General features: G+C 43.4%; 1 non-coding gene across 1 annotated transcript; it reads left to right on the plus strand.

Moving 5' to 3' along the window:
* The first annotated feature begins 5,281 nt into the window (after positions 1-5,281).
* On the plus strand, positions 5,282-5,354 carry TRNAK-UUU (transfer RNA lysine (anticodon UUU)). Its single transcript has one exon. It is a non-coding gene; the product is annotated as a tRNA-Lys (tRNA).
* The last annotated feature ends 646 nt before the right edge of the window (positions 5,355-6,000 follow it).

Genomic DNA, 6,000 nt, shown 5'->3' on the forward strand with positions numbered 1-6,000 from the left:
GTCAGTGAACAATAACTCAGATCTGATGTCGGATCGAAACAAAAATGCAAAAAGACAACACAAACGTAAAAGATCGAACTCTAATTTAGTTACTGAGTGAGATGTTTTGCTACCTACAAAAGGTTGGTTCTTCCCCTACAACCCCTACCCCTCCAAGGCAGTACTCTTCATCGGCAAATCCGAATGTCTCGATCCGAGTTGAGACCCACCTACAGAAATTGATCCATCAACGGCTTTTTCTATAGTGGCAGGAAGTCTCCAACTCTTCGATATGCGCTAGCTAGGTAATCCCTTTACTTAATCTGATATGGGATCTCTTGCTACCAGAAAGGAACTGAACTGGCTTGCCCGGAAAGAATGGATTGCGACCCTTGGAGAGCTAATGGTACTGGACTGATAGCGCACTGATTGAACCGACCCCGGACGTACCACTGGGGAACCTGTGGCTGGAGAGAATCTCTCGCGATGGAGAAATGTCAAATGGGAAGCTCTATGGAGGCACACATCGTGTCGTTCGTCATCGAAATGGGACTGACTCGCTCGGGAACAGGCACAGGATTGAGGAACTTTCTGGCGTAACACACCCGTAATGGGGCAATCTGACTAGCTGGTCAAAACCCTTTCCGCAGTGTTTAAGTGGTGCTGGAAGGAATCAAGAGGGGAGGAGGAAAGCTGTACCAGGTGGAAGGAGAAGAGCTGATTGCTACTAAATCAGAACAAGCTTAGTTCTGCATGATGGCTCAATGGTGCATGGTCAACTCAGTAAACCTAACATCTCTGATCTCTGATCCAATTTCAACCCTACTGAACTCTTAAGAGTAGGTGTTTCAAGAACCTAAGTCCTTACAAAAAAAAAGAATCCATGATCACTATATACCCCCGAAGGTACTGAGCCCAAACATCTGAAGCCATACGGATACTCACATCTGCAAAAGGCTGAGATTGAGAATTGAGGAATTGCTGAAGAATTCACTGATACAATCCTCTACTAGCCCCTTTGCTTCACCTGTGCTGTTAGTGAAGAAGAAGGATGGGACATGGAGGATGTGCATTGAAACCAGGCAGCTGAATGCCAGTACAGTAAAGAAGAAATACCCAATTCCGGCACATAGATGCCCTATTGGATGAGTGGTGCTAAATATTACAGCAAGATTGACTTAAGATCTGGCTATCATCAGATCAGGATGAGAGAGGAAGACAAGCCCAAAACTTCATTCAGAACCCTGTAACTATGAATTCAATGTGATGCGGGCTTACAAATGCTCCTGCAACGTTTCAAGCACTCATGAATGATGTGTTCAAGCCCAGAAGATTTGTGTTGGTTTGATGATATACTTCTTGACAGTAAAACACTGAAGGAGCATCAACAGCACTTGCAGCTAACACTTTTTCTGCGGAATCAGCTACATGCTAAGATGAGCAAGTGTGAGTTTTGACTTTCAAAGGCGGAATATTAGGGGTAAAATGGAAAATAAGGTGGCAGATGCATTTAATAGGAGAAAGGCCGGAACATCTGTCCAGCTGGTCCAAGGTGTGCAAACCGCTTTGTGAAGGCCGACTGAGAATGAGGGACCTAGTAGTGTATTTCGAAGCCTTCTAGGCAAAGCTGCTTTGGCGTGCACTGAAAGGGCGTCTTCCTTTCCTATATTATACCAGAGGTGAGTGCATAATCTGGTGTAGAACGGAGGGGATATCCTAAGTTGATGTGCACAAGTGCTTCCTCTGATTGAAGTCGATTGCCTCAACCAATTTATTAGTACATCAACACAAGAAGTGGCGAATTGGGGATGGTACTACCTCAGTGAAACTGTGGGAAGATGGGTAGGTGGGGCCTCTCAACCAAGACATCGCGGTTGGCGAGTGGGGACTCTACTGAATTCTAGCATGGGTGTGGTAGATTACTGACGTGAAGCCGGACCTCTATGAGTGCTCTACATGGCCGGATCAAAGCTATTCTAAAAACTAGATCCATTGGAGTGGGAAGTACTCAAGATGTAGAAGAGGACTCAAGCAGGTTTGGTCCTCTTTCTCTGATGTGTTCTTAGAACCCACTACCCTCCCTCCTAAAAGACCATGTGACCATCGGATTCACCTCACGATAGTCAACCAGTGAATCAAAGGCCTTATAGGTATTCACACCACCGGATGAAATTGAAGCCATAATCAAGGAGTTACTCTAGAATGGTACTCTACAACCTAGTTCATGCCTCACCGGCTCTTCTTTACAAGAAGAAAGAAGGTTCGTGGCGCCTATGGATTATAGGCAACTCAATGCGCAAACCGTAAAAAAGAAATACCCGATACCGGTCATTGATGATCTTCTGGATGAGCTACACGGTTATACTGTGTACTCAACAATCGTTTTATCTATTCCCACATCGATTCACCAATCCTGGAACTCGTTATGGATAGAAGGTCCGTAGAAGTGAAAGTAGGACGACGGAGAGAAAAGAGTAAGGAGTACCGGAAAAAGAAGATTTTGGACTTTCTGCCCACGAAGAAATAGTAGCATTTGAAACTGGAAAGATTTACTTTGGATAGTAAATCCCCAAGGAAGGGCTATAATCCAAACAAAGGAGGAGCTAGCGGACAGTTCGAATTTCAACGATTAGGGAGGGGAATGAAACACTTGTCTTTCACAATCAATTCTTTCTTTTTTTTATGTTTAGGACACGCGAAGCGAGAGCGAAACTCGCTATGAGGAGAAGACTCGGCAAGAGAGGTTTGAACAAGAGGAACTGCCGTCTAGTTGAGTTTGATCATTCTCTCTTTCTATCTCTCTTTCTTTCAAGAGCTGAATAAGGGCATATCCGCAAAGGAGAGAGAAATCGGACTTTCTTCTTTACCCCCCTCATTATTCAAGACGTGAATATAAAGTGTATTGTACTCCCTTGGATCTTTTCCGGGATCTTTACTCGTCGTTGATCAAGGAAGCTAGAAGGAAGATGGGTGGTAGGGTGAATGGACATTCGTATCCTCTCCGACTCGTCGGTTAGGAGAGTAGCGACCAAAAAGAAATCATTATACAGGATAACTGCTGTAGAGATAAAATGTAGGAAGGAGAAAGTTGGTTTCAATGAGTCATGTGAATTGTAGAAGAAATAGGTAAACAAGGCGGGTTAATATATATACGTTGAAAAGCAAGGGGATAAATTGAACGAAATGAAGAGCAATCCAGAATCCTATTTTGTATACTATAAGAAAAAGGCACTGAAAACTTGGAAACGGAAGATGTTGTAACTGATATGGGTAGTCACACATTAGGCAAAATGGTGTAGTGGTTGGGCCAGGTAGCTTCTTCTTTTGAACAGCATTTCATTCTGTTTTGGATGCTTTCTACTATGTTTCAAGTGATCAAAGAAGAGTTTATTTCCCACTACTCATATCACATCTTATGTGTTGATGCAAGCTGACTAAATCAATAAGATGGTATTCGTATTTGATTAGACAAGATGGTATTCTTCTTTATTCCGGAGCACAACAATCCGGATCTCTATCTTATAGCTTATCCTTCCTATTCTGTATGTATTACGGTCATGTCAAGTCAATGGTCTGTCTGCCCTGCAACCGGTCTTGAATGGCTTCAGTGAATTGTTTGCTGAGCCTACAGAGTGACCTCCTAGGAGGACAATAGACCACAAAATACCCTTACTACCAGGCACTAAACCTGTCAATCATTAGAGAAGGGACAGAGTTCAAGATAAGACTATCTTGCCTGTTTGGTAGAGAGAGTACCGGGTATTCCGATGGTTAAAGATTCAAGTCTTAGTGGCAAAGGGGGACAGCTTTGGCCTGCAACCGTTTCCACTTTACGGCCCACAGCTTGTGTTCTTCGGTATTAATTCGGTTTCTGTTTGTTTGGCTTGTCTCGTGCACCACCTGAATTGAATCATAGTAATGGGACTTTGGTAATCCAGTGATGAAGTCAATGCTGATAATGGACCATGCTTCATCAGGAATGGGTAGAGGATCGAAGAGGCCAGGGAGTTTTTAATGTTCTACCTTAGCTTGCTGACAGATTTGACACTTGTTGACAAAAGATTCCACTGATTGAAAGATTCCTGTCCAAGCAAATAGTGCCTTGATGCGGTGATAAGTAGCAGTAATGCCAGAGTGGGCACCAATACCACTGGCATGAAGTGCTTGCAAGATGTTTTTTTTCATTTAGAAGTTTGCACCAACCCATACTCTTCCTCTATATCGAATGACCCCATTATGCAATGAATATTTGCTATTCTTGTGAGTGCTCAGGACTGCCAATTCAGATAGTAAATTCTGGGTGAATGTGTCTTTGCTGTACCCTGCAACAATATCAGTGAGCCATTGTGGTTGACAGGAAGTAATGGCATTGAGTTCATCTGGCTCATGTAATCTAGATAGTGGTGCATCAGCTGCCCTATTCTCTGAGCCTTTTATTGGATGGTATATTGTAATCCCATGAGCTTGAGGAAAGGAAAGCTTTGTGCTGCATTGGTGTTTTAAGTCTTTGAGCAGTCAAATGAGCTAAGCTCCTGTGAATGAAACGCCTGTCCTGCTAAGCCCAAACTCTAATGTGCTTGACTTGGAAGTAGGCCACTCTTTCACTGTGAGGATCTTCTTTTAGTCTGTAGCCACCCCTTGCCCACTAATGACATGACCCAGGTATTCTATCTGTGGTTGAGCAAATGAACATTTATTCAACTTCACATATAGTTGATTCTGCTTCAGAAGGTCAAATACTTGCTGCAAATGGGTGACATGATCTTGCAAGGATTTGCTGTAGATTAAGATGTCATCAACAAAAACAAGTACACAAACCCTAGTCAGCTCAGCCAGAATTGTGTTCATAGCACTCTGGAGGGTGGGTGGTGCATTTGTGAGCCCAAATAGCCTAAAATTCATAGTGACGTGGGTCTTGAATGCCGTTTTGTATTCGTCTGCTTCATGTAATCTTATCTGATGGTAACCAACTCTCAGATCCAGCTTAGTAAACCAAACAGCACAAGATAACTCATCCAACAATTCTTCAACTACAGGCATTGGGTATTTTATTAGACGAATCCATCTTATTTCCTTATTTCTCTGTTTTGGTAGCAGGAGAAGTAGTTTGTTCAGCCCGGACTTCAAAGTAGTCTCCCCCGTTGACCTTCTTTTTTAGATAGAATCCTCAATGAGTGGAAAGGACTCCCAAACTTGCTCCACAGTACTATACCATACAGAGCCGCGCCCTTGTGATATGATAAGAAGAAAAGGGGCCAGGCCGCCCTCTTTTCTTTTCCGCACCAAGCCTTCTTGTAAAATCGGGTGTATAGCTCAGTTGGTAGAGCATTGGGCTTTTAACCTAATGGTCGCAGGTTCAAGTCCTGCTATACCCAAAACAAAAAAAACCACTCTTGTATTCGTAAGGATGCATAGTAGCCTTCAAAGAGCACTCTTTGGCCTTGAGAAAAGCCCCTTTCTCATCAACATCTCGACTTCGCTCGTTGTTTGAGGTAAGTATAAAGGAGATCAGATCTGTCCCGGGAATCGAAGGATACAGAAATATGGAATCGAGCACAGATTATAGGAAACAAGCAAACAGAACAGGTTGGATCCCATCTTTAACTGCACAGAGCAGCAGCCTACTATTGATTGATGATCTTACCTTCCTGAGAGTCGAGGAACAGCAGATGAGATAGCCGAAAGGGGGGACCCCGGGTAATAGGTTTCCTTTTCCGGTTTAGGCTTGAGAGAAATCAGGAACTGAACTGAGCACTCCACAAGTATGGATTGGATTGTTTCATTCTGATACCAACTTTCATGCTGGAAGATAAGGTTGCCATACTGGGAAAGGGGGAAAGGAAATAGGATCCCCTCTCTTCTCTACAGGAATGAACTTCTCCTCGCCGACCACTGGCACTATACTTAGGTTAGGCGCAATAGGTGACTTAGGTTGGGTTGTCTGGATCAATCCTACAACGAATAGCTCTCTTTCCTTTTAATGGAACACTCACTAGATTCTGCTAAATAAGGATAACTGCA

This window comes from Triticum urartu, unplaced genomic scaffold (assembly GCF_056163025.1).
Source record: "Triticum urartu cultivar PI428250 unplaced genomic scaffold, HENAU_Tu73 scaffold645, whole genome shotgun sequence".
NCBI classification, from domain to species: Eukaryota; Viridiplantae; Streptophyta; class Magnoliopsida; order Poales; family Poaceae; genus Triticum; species Triticum urartu.